The sequence below is a fragment of the Balaenoptera ricei genome, chromosome 14 (assembly GCF_028023285.1).
Source record: "Balaenoptera ricei isolate mBalRic1 chromosome 14, mBalRic1.hap2, whole genome shotgun sequence".
Taxonomy (NCBI): Eukaryota; Metazoa; Chordata; class Mammalia; order Artiodactyla; family Balaenopteridae; genus Balaenoptera; species Balaenoptera ricei.
The window spans coordinates 53170432-53184025 of NC_082652.1; positions in this window are offsets into that span (position 1 = coordinate 53170432).

Here is a 13594-nt window from a genome sequence, read left to right on the forward strand (position 1 = left end):
TCTCTCACTTCATCTGAGCTTACCCTTCCCCCTCCCTGTATCCTCAAGACCATTCTCTACATCTGCATCTTTATTCCTGTCCTACCTCTAGGTTCTTCAGAACTATTTTTTTCAGATTCCATACCTATGTGTTAGCATACAATATTTGTTTTTCCCTTTCTGACTTACTTCACTCTGTATGACAGACTTTACGTCCATCCACCTCACTACAAATAACTGAATTTTGTTTCTTTTTATGGCTGAGTAATATTCCATTGTATATATGTGCCACATCTTCTTTATCCATTCATCTGTGGACGGACACTTAGGTTGCTTCCATGTCCTGGCTCTTGTAAATAGAACTGCAATGAACATTATGGTACATGACTCTTTTTGAATTATGGTTTTCTCAGGGTATATGGCCAGTAGTGGGATTGCTGGGTCTTATGGTAGTTCTATTTTTAGTGTTTAAAGGAACTTCCATACTGTTCTCCCTAGTGGCTGGATCAATTTATATTTCCCACCAACAGTGCAAGAGGGTTCCCTTTTCTCCACACCCTCTCCAGCATTTATTGTTTGTATATTTTCTTATGGTGGCCATTCTGACGGGTGTGAGGTGATATCTCATTGTCGTTTTGATTTGCATTTCTCTAATAATTAGTGATTTTGAGCAGCTTTTCATGTGCCTCTTGGCCATCTGTATGTATTTTTTTGAGAAATGCCTATTTAGGTCTTCTGCCCGTTTTTGGATTGGTTGTTTGCTTTTTTAATATCGAGCTGCAAGAGCTGTTTATATATTTTGGAGATTAACCTTTTGTCCGTTATTAGTTTGCAAATATTTTCTCCCATTCTAGACATTGCCATTTCCTCTTGTTTACAGTTTCCTTTGTGGTGCAAAATCTTTTAAGATTCATTAAGTCCCATTTGTTTATTTTTTATTTATTTTATTTATATTTTTAACATCTTTATTGGCGTATAATTGCTTTCAATGGTGTGTTAGTTTCTGCTTTATAACAAAATGAACCAGCTATACATATACATATATTCCCATATCTCCTCCTTCTTATGTCTCCTTCCAATCCTCCCCATCCCACCCCTCTAGGTGGACACAAAGCACTGAGCTGAACTCCCCGTGCTATGTGGCTGCTTCTCATTAGCTATCTATATTACATTTGGTAGTTTATACATGTCCATGCCAATCTCTCACTTCATCTGAGCTTACCCTTCCCCCTCCCTGTATCCTCAAGACCATTCTCTACATCTGCATCTTTATTCCTGTCCTACCTCTAGGTTCTTCAGAACTATTTTTTTCAGATTCCATACCTATGTGTTAGCATACAATATTTGTTTTTCCCTTTCTGACTTACTTCACTCTGTATGACAGACTTTACGTCCATCCACCTCACTACAAATAACTGAATTTTGTTTCTTTTTATGGCTGAGTAATATTCCATTGTATATATGTGCCACATCTTCTTTATCCATTCATCTGTGGACGGACACTTAGGTTGCTTCCATGTCCTGGCTCTTGTAAATAGAACTGCAATGAACATTATGGTACATGACTCTTTTTGAATTATGGTTTTCTCAGGGTATATGGCCAGTAGTGGGATTGCTGGGTCTTATGGTAGTTCTATTTTTAGTGTTTAAAGGAACTTCCATACTGTTCTCCCTAGTGGCTGGATCAATTTATATTTCCCACCAACAGTGCAAGAGGGTTCCCTTTTCTCCACACCCTCTCCAGCATTTATTGTTTGCAGATTTTTTGATGATGGCCATTTCGACTGGTGTGAGGTGATACCTCATTGTCGTTTTGATCTGCATTTCTCTAGTGATTAATGATGTTGAGCATCCTTTCATGTGTTTTTTGGCAATCTGGATATCTTTGGAGAAATGTCTATTTAGGTCTTCTGCCCATTTTTGGGTTGGGTTGTTTGTTTTTATGATATTGAGCTGCATGAGCTGCTTGTAAATTTTGGAGATTAATCCTTTGTCAGTTGCTTCATCTGCAAATATTTTCTCCCATTCTGAGGGTTGTCTTTTGGTCTTGTTTATGGTTTCCTTTGCTGTGCAAAAGCTTTTAAGTTTCATTAGGTCCCATTTGTTTATTTTTGTTTTTATTTCCATTTCTCTAGGAGGTGGGTCAAAAAGGATCTTGCTGTGATTTATGTCATAGAGTGTTCTGCCTATGTTTTCCTCTAAGAGTTTTATAATGTCTAACCTTACATTTAGATATTTAATCCATTTTGAGTTTATTTTTGTGTCTGGTGTTAGGGAGTGTTCTAATTTCATTCTTTTTTTTTTAACATCTTTATTGGAGTATAATTGCTTTACAATGGTGTGTTAGTTTCTGCTTTATAACAAAGTGAATCAGTTATACATATACATATGTTCCCATATCTCTTCCCTCTTGCATCTCCCTCCCTCCCACCCTCCCTATCTCACCTGTCTAGATGGTCACAAAGCACAGAGCTGATCTCCCTGTGCTATGCGGTTGCTTCCCACTAACTATCTATTTTAGGTTTGGTAGTGTATATATGTCCATGCCACTCTCTCACTTTGTCACATCTTACCCTTCCCCCTCCCCATATCCTCAAGTCCATTCTCTAGTAGGTCTGTGTCTTTTATTCCTGTCTTGCCACTAGGTTCTTCATGACCTTTTTTTAAATTTTTTTCCCTTAGATTCTATATATATGTGTTAGCATACTGTATTTGTTTTTCTCTTTCTGACTTACTTCACTCTGTATGACAGACTCTAACTCCATCCACCTCACTACAAATAACTCCATTTCGTTTCTTTTTATGGCTGAGTAATATTCCATTGTATATATGTGCCACATCTTCTTTATCCATTCAACCAATGATGGACACTTAGGTTGCTTCCATGTCCTGGCTTTTTAAAATAGAGCTGCAATGAACATTTTGGTACATGACTCTTTTTGAATTATGGTTTTCTCACGGTATATGCCCAGTAGTAGGATTGCTGGGTCATATGGTAGTTCTATTTTTAGTTTTCTAAGGAACCTCCATACTGTTCTCCATAGTGACTGTATCAATTTACATTCCCACCAACAGCACAAGAGTGTTCCCTTTTCTCCACACCCTCTCCAGCATTTATTGTTTCTAGATTTTTTGATGATGGCCATTCTGAATGGTGTGAGATGATATCTCATTGCAGTTTTGATTTGCATTTCTCTAATGATTAATGATGTTGAGTATTCTTTCATGTGTTTGTTGGCAATCTGGATATCTTCTTTGGAGAAATGTCTATTTAGGTCTTCTGCCCTTTTTGGATTGGATTGTTTGTTTTTTTGTTATTGAGCTGCATGAGCTGCTTGTAAATTTTGGAGATTAATCCTTTGTCAGTTGCTTCATCTGCAAATATTTTCTCCCATTCTGAGGGTTGTCTTTTGGTCTTGTTGATGGTTTCCTTTTCTGTGCAAAAGCTTTTAAGTTTCATTAGGTCCCATTTGTTTATTTTTGTTTTTGTTTCCATTTCTCTAGGAGGTGGGTCAAAAAGGATCTTGCTGTGATTTATGTCATAGAGTGTTCTGCCTATGTTTTCCTCTAAGAGTTTGATTAGTTCCTTTAAGAGTTTGATAGTGTCTGGCCTTACATTTAGGTCTTTAATCCATTTTGAGTTTATTTTTGTGTATGGTGTTACAGAGTATTCTAATTTCATTCTTTTACATGTAGCTGTCCAGTTTTCCTAGCACCACTTAATGAAGAGGCTCTCTTTTCTCCATTGTATATTCTTGATTCCTTTATCAAAAATAAGGTGACTATGTGTGCATGGGTTTAACTCTGGGCTTTCTATACTGTTCCATTGATCTAATTTCTGTTTCTGTGCCAGTACCATTCTGTCATGATTACTGTAGCTTTGTAGTACAGTCTGAAATCCAGGAGCCTGATTCCTCCAGCTCCGTTTTTCTTTCTCAAGATTGCTGTTACTATTCGGGGCCTTTTTGTTTCCATACAAATTGTGAAATTTTTGTTCTAGTTCTGTGAAAAATGTCATTGGTAGTTTGATAGTGATTGCATTGAATCTGTAGATTGCTTTGGATAGTATAGTCATTCTCACAATGTTGATTCTTCCAATCCAAGAACATGGTATATCTCTCCATCTGTGTTTATCATCTTTCATTTCTTTCATCTGTGTCTTATAGTTTTCTACATACAGGTATTTTGTCTCCTTAGGTAAGTTTATTCCACGGTATTTTATTCTTTTTGTTGCAATGGTAAAAGGCAGTGTTCCCTTAATTTCTCTTTCAGATTTTATATCATTAGTGAACAGGAATGCAAGAGATTTCTGTGCATTAATTTTGTATCCTGCTACTTTACCAAATTCATTGATTAGCTCTAGTACTTTTCTGGTAGCATCTTTCGGATTCTTTATGTATAGTACCATGTCATTTGCAAACAGTGACAGTTTTACTTCTTCTTTTCCAATTTGGATTACTTTTATTTCTTTTTCTTCTCTGATTGCTGTATCTAAAACTCCCAAAACTATGTTGAATAATAGTGATGAGAGTGGACAACTTTGTCTTGTTCTGGATCTTAGAGGAAATGGTTTCAGGGTTTCACCATTGAGAACCATGTTGGCTGTGAGTTTGTCAAATATGGCCTTTATTATGTTGAAGTAAGTACCCTCTATACCTACGTTCTGGAGGGTTTTTATCATAAATGGGTGTTGAATTTTGTTGGAAGCTTTTTCTGCATCTAATGAGATTATCATATGTTTTTTCTCCTTCAAATTGTTAATATGGTTTATCACATTGATTGATTTGCGTATATTGAAGAATCCTTGCATTCCTGGGCTAAAACCCACTTGATCGTGTTGTATGATCCTTTTTATGTGCTGTTGGATTCTCTTTGCTAGTATTTTGTTGAGGATTTTTGCATCTATGTTCATCAGTGATATTGGCCTATAGTTTTCTTTCTTTGTGACGTCTTTTTCTGGTTTTGGTATCAGGGTGATGGTGGCCTCTTAGAATGAGTTTGGGAGTGTTCCTCCCTCTGAATATATTGGAAGAGTTTGAGAAGGATAAGTGTTAGCTCTTCTCTAAATGTTTGATAGAATTCGCCTGTGAAGCCATCTGGTCCTGGGCTTTTGTTTGTTGGAAGATTTTTAATCACAGTCTATATTTCAGTGCCTGTGATTGGTCTGTTAATATTTTCTATTTCTTCCTGGTTCAGTCTCAGAAGGTTGTGCTTTTCTAAGAATGTGTCCATTTCTTCCAGGTGGTCCATTTTATTGGCATATAGTTGCTTGTCGTAATCTCCCATGATCCTTTGTATTTCTGAATGTCACTTGTTACTTCTCCTTTTTCATTTTTAATTGTATTTATTTGAGTCTTCTGCCTTTTTTTCTTGATGAGTCTGGCTATTGGTTTATCAATTTTGTTTATCTTCTCAAAGAACCAGCTTTTAGTTTTACTGATCTTTGCTATTGTTTCCTTCGTTTCTTTTTCATTTATTTCTGATCTGATTTTTATGATTTCTTTTTGCTAACTTTGGGCTATTTTTTTTCCTTCTCTCTCTAGTTGCTTTAGGTGTAAGGTTAGGTTCTTTATTTGCGATGTTTCTTGTTTGTTGAGGTATGACTGAATAGCTATATACTTCCTGCTTAGAAATGTTTTCGTTGCATCCCATAGGTTGTGAGCCGTTATGTTTCCATTGCCATTTGTTTCTAGGTATTTTTTGACTTCCTCTTTGATTTCTTCTGTGATCTCTTGGTTATTTAGTAGTGTATTATTTAGCCTCCATGTGTTTGTACTTTTTACTGATTTTTTCCTGTAATTGATATCTACTTTCATAGTGTTGTGGTCAGAAAAGATACTTTATATGATTTCAATTTTCGTAAATTTACCTAGGCTTGATTTGTGACCCAAGATATGATCTATCCTGGAGAATATTCCATGAGCACTTGAGAAGAAAGTGCATTCTGTTGTTTTTGAGTTGAATGTCCTATAAATATCAATTAAGTCCATCTTTCTTAGTACATCATTTAAAGCTTGTGTTTCCTTATTTATTTTAATTTTGATTGTACTGTCCATTGGTGAAAGTGGGGTGTTAAAGTCCTCTACTATGATTGTGTTACTGTCGATTTCCCCTTTTATGGCTGTTAGCATTTGCCTTATATATTGTGTCGCTCCTGTGTTGGGTGCATTAAATATTTACGATTGTTATATCTTCTTCTTGGATTGATTCCTTGATCATTATGTAGTGTCCTTCTTTGTCTCTTGTAATAGTCTTTATTTTAAAGTCTATTTTTTCTGATATGAGAATTGCTACTCCAGGTTTCTTTTGATTTCCATTTGCACGGAATATCTTTTTCCATCCCCTCACTTTCAGTCTATATGTGTCTCTAGGTCTGAAGTGGGTCCCTTGTAGACAGCATATATATGGATCTTGTTTTTGTAATCATCAACTAGTCTATGTTTTTTGGTTGTAGCATTTAATCTGTTTACATTTAAGGTAGTTATTGATATGTATGTTCCAATTACCATTTTCTTAATTGTTTTGGGTTTGTTATTGTAGGTCGTTTCCTTCTTTTGTGTTTCTTGCCAAGAGAAGTTCCTTTAGCATTTGTTGTGAAGCTGGTTTGGTGCTGCTGAATTCTCTTAGCCTTTTCTTGTCTGTAAAGTTTTTAAATTCTCCATCAAATCTGAATGAAATCCTTCCTGGGTAGAGTAATCTTGGTTGTAGGTTTTTCCCTTTCATCACTTTAAATATGTCCCACCACTCCCTTCTGGCTTGCAGAGTTTCTGCTGAAAGATCAGCTGTTAACCTTATGGGGATTCCCTTGTATATTATTTGCTGTTTTTCTCTTGCTGCTTTTAATTTTTTTCTTTGTATTTAATTTTTAATAGTTTGCTTAATATGTGTCTTGGCATGTTTCTCCTTGGATTTATCCTGTATGGGACTCTCTGCACTTCCTGGACTTGATTGACTATTTCCTTTCCTATATTAGGGAAGTTTTCAACTATAATCTCTTCCAATATTTTCTCAGTCCCTTTCTTTTTCTCTCTTCTTCTGGGACGCCTATAATTCAAATGTTGGTGTGTTTAATTTTGTACCAGAGGTCTCTGAGACTGTCCTCAATTCTTTTCATTCTTTTTTCTTTATTCTGTTCTCAGTAGTTATTTCCAATATTTTATCTTCCAGGTCACTTATCCATTCTTCTGTCTCAGTTATTCTGCTATTGATTCCTTGTAGAGAATTTTTAATTTCATTTATTGTGTTTTTCATCAGCTTTTGTTTTCTGTTTACTTCTACATCCTTGTTAAACGTTTCTTGTATTTTCTCCATTCTATTTCCAAGATTTTGGATCAACTTTACTCTCATTATTCTGAATTCTTTTTCAGGTAGACTGCCTATTTCCTCTTCATTTATTTTGTCTAGTGAGATTTTGCCTTGCACCTTCATCTGCTGTGTGTTTTTCTGTCTTCTCATTTTGCTTAACTTACTGTGTTTAGGGTCTCCTTGTTGCAGGCTGCAGGTTTGTAGTTCCCATTGTTTTTGGTGTCTGTCCCCAGTGGGTAAGCTTGGTTCAGTGGGTTGTGTAGTCTTCCTAGTGTAGGGGACTGGTGTCTGTGTTCTGGTGGATGAGGCTGGATCTTGTCTTTCTGGTGGGCAGCACTGCATCCGGTCATGTGTTTTGAGGTGTCTGTGACCTTATTATGATGTTAGGCAGCCTCTCTGCTAATGGTTGGGGTTGTGTTCTTTTCTTGTTTTTTGTTTGGCATAAGGTGTCCAGCACTGTAGCTTGCTGGTCATTGAGTGAAGCTGGGTCTTAGCATTGAGTTGGAGATTTGTGGGAGAGCTTTTGCCATTTGATATTACGTGGAGCCCGGAGGTGTCTGGTGGCCCAATGGCCTGAATTCAGCTTTCCCACCTCAGAGGCACAAGCCTGATACGTTCCAGAGCACCAAACCCTGTCAGCCACACAGCTCAGAAGAAAAGGGAGAAATAAAATAAAATAAAGTAATTAAAATAATAGATTAAAAAATTATTAAAAATAAAAAGTTAAAAAGTAATAAAAAAAGAAAAAAAAAGAAAGAAGAGAGCAACTAAAACAAAAACAAATACACCAGTGATAACAAACACTAAAAACTATTTTAAAAACCCACAAAAACAGAGAGACAGAATCCTAGGACAAATGGTAAAAGCATAGCTATACAGACAAAATCACACAAAGCAGCATACACATACATACTCACAAAAGGAAAAAAAAATGTATATATAAGAATGTGAGAGATTTCTGTGCATTAATTGTGTATCCTGCAACTCTAACAAATTCATTGATTAGCTCTAGTTGTTTTCTGGTGGCATCTTTAGGATTCTCTATGTATAGTATCATGTGATCTGCAGTCGCAGTTTTACTTCTTCTTTTCCAATTTGTATTCCTGTTGCTTGTTTTTCTTCTCTGATTGCTGTGACCAGGACTTCTAAAATAATGTTGAATAATAGTGGCAAGAGTGGATATCCTTTTCTGGTTCATGATATTTTATGAAATGCTTTCATTTTTTTCACCATTGAGAATGATGTTGGCTGTGGGTTTTTCATATATGGCCTTTATTATGTTGAGGTAGGTTCTCTGTATGCCCACTTTCTGGAGAGTTTTTTTTTTTTTTTTTAATAAATGGATGTTGAATTTTGTGAAAAGATTTCTCTGCATCTATTGAAATACAGTTTCTATTTTTCAGTTTGTTAATGTTGTGTATCACATTGATTTGCGTGTATTTAAGAATCCTTGCATCCCTGGGATAAACCCCACTTGATCATGATGTATGATCCTTTTAATATGCTGGTGGATTCTGTTTGCTGGTATTTTGTTGAGGATTTTTGCATCTATGTTCATCAGTGATATTGGCCTGTTGTTTTCTTTCTTTGTGACATCTTTGTGTGGTTTTGGTATCAGGGTGATTGATTGGCCTTGTAGAATGAGTTTGGGAGTGTTTCTCCCTCTGCTATAGTTTGGAAGAGTTTGAGAAGGATAAGTGTTAGCTCTTCTCTAAATGTTTGATAGCATTTGCCTGTGAAGCCATCTGGTCCTGGGCTTTTGTTTGTTGGAAGATTTTTAATCACAGTTTCAATTTCAGTGCTTGTGATTGGTCTATTCATATTTTGTATTTCTTCCTGGTTCAGTTTTGGAAAGTTATACGTTTCTAAGAATTTGTCCATTCCTTGCAGGCTATCCATTTTATTGGCATGGGGTTGCTTGTACTAGTCTCTTATGATGCTTTGTATTTGTGTGGTGTCCATTGTAACTTCTCCTTTTTCATTCCTAATTTTATTGATTTGAGTCCTCTCCCTCTTTTTCTTGATGAGTCTAGATAAAGGTTTATCAATTTTGTTTATCTTCTCAAAGAACCAGCTTTTAGTTTTATTGATCTTTACTATTGTTTTCTTTGTTTCTATTTCACTTATTTCTGATCAGAACTTTATGATTTCTTTCCTTCTAGTAACTTTGGGTTTGGTTTGTTCTTTTTCTGTAGTTCCTTTAGGTGTAAGTTTAGATTGTGTATTTGAGACTTCTTGTTTCTTGAGGTAGGATTGTATTGCTATAAACTTCCCTCTTAGAACTGCTTTTGTTGCATCCCATAGGTTTTGGATCATCATGTTTTCATTGTCATTTGTCTCTAGGTACTTTTTGATTTCCTCTTTGATTTCTTCAGTGATTTCTTGCATTATTTAGTAACGTATTGTTTAGCCTCCATGTGTTTCTGTTCTTTACGTTATTTTCCCTGTAATTGATTTTTAAATCATAACGTTGTGATTGGAAAAGATGCTTGATATGATTTCAATTTTCTTAAATTTACCAAGGCTGGATGTGAGACACAAGATGTGTTCTATCCTGGAGAATGTTCTGTGTGCACTTGAGAAGAATGTGCATTCTGTTGTTTTTGGTTGGAATGTCTTATAAATATCAATTAAATCTATCTGGTCTATTGTGTCATTTAAAGCTTCTGTTTCCTTATTTATTTTCAATTTGGATGATCTGTCCTTTGGTGTAAGTGAGGTGTTAGAGTCCCCCACTATTATTGTGTTACTGTCGATTTCCCCTTTTATAGCTGTTAGCAGTTGCCTTATGTATTGATGTGCTCCTATGTTGGGTGCATATATATTTATAATTGTTATATCTTCTTCTTGGATTGATCCCTTGATCATTATGTAGTGTCCTTCCTTTTCTCTTGTAACATTCTTTATTTTAAAGTCGATTTTTTCTGATATGAGTATTGCTACTCCAGCTTTCTTTTGATTTCAATTTGCATGGAATATCTTTTTCCATCCCCTCACTTTCAGTCTGTATGTGTCCCTAAGTCTGAAGTGGGTCTCTTGTAGGCAGCATATATATGGGTCTTGTTTTTGCATCCATTCAGCAAGCCTGTGTCTTTTGGTTGGAGCATTTAATTCATTCACGTTTAAGGTAATTATCAATATGTATGTTCCTATGACCATTTTCTTAATTGTTTTGGGTTTGTTTTTGTAGGTCCTTTTCTTCTCTTGTGTTTCCCACTTAGAGAAATTCCTTTAGCATTTGTTGTATAGCTGGTTTGGTGGTGCTGAATTCTCTTAGCTTTTACTTGCCTGTAAAGCTTTTGATTTCTCCATTGAATCTGAAAGAGATCCTTGCTGGGTAGAGTAATCTTGGTTGTAGGTTCTTCCCTTTCTTCATCTTGAGTATATCATGCCACTCCCTTCTGGCTTGTAGAGTTTCTGCTGAGCAATCAGCTGTTAACCTGATGGGAGTTCCCTTGTATATTTGTTGTTTTCCCCTTGCTGCTTTCAATAATTTTTCTTTGTCTTTAATTTTTGCCAATTTGATTATGATGTGTCTCGCCATGTTTCTCAGTGGATTTATCCTGTATGGGACTCTCTGCACTTCCTGGACTTGGGTGGCTATTTCCTTTCCCATGTTAGGGAAGTTTTCGACTATCATCTCTGCAAATATTTTCTGTGGTCCTTTCTCTCTCTCTTCTCCTTCTGGGACCCCTATAATGTGAATGTTGTTGTGTTTAATGTTTTCACAGAGGTCTTTTAGACTGTCTTCATTTCTTTTCATTCTTTTTACTTTATTCTGTTCTGTAGCAGTGAATTCCACCATTCTTTCTTCCAGGTCACTTATCCATTCTTCTGCCTCCATTATTCTGTTATTGATTCCTTCTAGTGTATTTTTCATTTCATTGTATTGTTCATCTCTGTTTGCTTGTTCTGTCATTCTTCTATGTGTTTGTTCTTTAATTCTTCTAGGTCTCTGTTAAACATTTCTTGCATCTTCTCAAACTTTGCCTCCACTCTTTTTTCATAGTCCTTGATCATCTTCACTATCGTTATTCTGAATTCTTTTTCTGGAATGTTGCCTATCTCCACTTCATTTAGTTGTTTTTCTGGGGTTTTATCTTATTCCTTCATCTGGTACATAGTCCTCTGCCTTTTCATTTTGTCTTTCTTTCTGTGAATGTGGTTTTTGTCCCACAGGCTGTAGGATTGTAGTTTTTCTTGCTTCTGCTGTCTGCCCTCTGGTGGATGAGTCTATCTAAGTGGCTTGTGCAAGTTCCCTGATGGGAGGGGCTGGTGTTGGGTAGAGGTGGCTGTTGCTCTTTTGGGCAGAGCTCAGTAAAACTTCAATCTCCTTGTCTGCTGACAGGTGAGGCTGAGTTCCCTCCCCGTTGGTTGTTTGACCTGTGGTAACCCAGCACTGGAGGCTACAGGCTCTTTGTGGAGCTAATGGTGGACTCTGGCAGGGCTTATGCCAAGGAGTACTTCCCAGAACTTCTGCTGCCAGTGTCCTTGTCCCCGCAGTGAGCCACAGCCACCCCTTGCCTCTGCAGGAGACCCTCCAACACTAGCAGGTAGGTCTGGTTCATTTTTATGGGGTCACTGCTCCCTCATCCTTGGTCCTGATGTGCACACTACTTTGTGTGTGCCCTCTAAGAGTGGAGTCTCTGTTTCCCCTAGTCCTGTCGAAGTTCTGCAATCAAATCCCACTAACCTTCAAAGTCCGATTCTCTGAAAATTCCCCCTCCCATTGCCAGATGCCCACGTTGGAAAGCCTGATGTGGGGCTCAGAACCTTCACTCCAGTGAGTGGACTTCTGTGGTATAATTGTTCTCCAGTTTGTGAATCACCTACCCAGCAGTTATGGGATTTGATTTTATTGTGATTGTGCCCCTCCTACTGTCTCAGTTTGTTTTCCCCCTTGCCTTTGGAAGTGGGGTATCTTTTTTGGTGAGCTCCAGTTTCTTCCTGTTGATGACTGTTCAGCAGTTAGTTGTGATTCCAGTACTGTCGCAAGAGGAAGTGAATGCATGTCCTTCTACTCTGTCACCTTGAACCAATATGCCATGCCCTTCTTGGCTCCCTCTCTACCCCAACAAGGAAGAAGGAATAGTCCAATCTCGTCAATTAAGTCTGGTACAATGTCTGTGTTGTGTTTACTGGTGGGAAGGTTCCTGATTTAAAGGGCATAGATATGTGCGCAGCTCTTTTTCTCTTCCTCAGTACAAAGGTGGATGGGCTTGCTTGGCAGGACTGGCCCTGACAGCTGGCCTACTTGGCTTTTCTACCTCATTGGTGAATGCAGCCAGCTGGAATAGATGTGTCCCAGGTTACCCTGAAGACCTATCCTTCATGTTTCCTCTCCTTCCTCAAGGGACTTCTATGTTTCCATCCAGATGGTGATAAGATTTCCATCTCATGGATACTGTTGTTACTCGGTTGGGAGACAGCTAAGAGGACCACATACATCTTCTGGCCAGAGCTATTTGCTTCCTTGAAGCCTCATGGGCACTTGGCTTTGGGGTATTCATCTGTTATATACTGCCTTGTTTTGTAGACATCTGTGAATATCGTACTCCAAACTTACCCTGCAATGTGGTCAGAAGAATGTTTTATACTTTGTTTCATTTGTTGGCACCAATACAGTATGGTAGAGTAGAGAAGCAAATGGGTCATTTTTTGAATAAATGAATGGAGTATTCAAGTTTGGATGATGTCTGGATGCCCTCCCTCCATACATTCTCTTTGTGATCTCAGCAAATAACAACATGCTTGTATCAGTTCACCATCCTCTGAATCCTCCAGGCCTGCACCTTCTGGATCTTGGCTGACTACTCTTCTCTCTCACACTTCCTACAGGGCTGGTCTCTAGGATTGCAAAATCTGTCTCCTCTTCCCACTTTCACTAAGGCTAGCCTGGGACAGACCCTCATCCGGGTATGTCTGCATGTTGGCAAAAGTCCCCAGTCAAGATTTCTGCCTCCAGGTCCCTGCTCCAAGCAGACATGTCCTCCTAAAACAGCATGTTCACACCAATACCCATGGAACCCTCACTTTCTATAGCGTTCCCATATTCCAGTTTCTCCAGAGTATGAATTTACTATTCTTATCCAAGTTCACCTCTCGATATTCACCAAACTAAATGGACAATTCTGATTGACCTGATCATGAACATTCTACCAAAATCAAAGTAGAGTTGCTCTGAAAAGTCTTCAAAATGTTCCATACAAAACATGACTCCATAACATTGACTTATTACCCTTTCTCATAGTAATTGTGAAATCATTGCTACTAATCAAAGGACATAAAACTCTTCAGCAGAAATTGATTA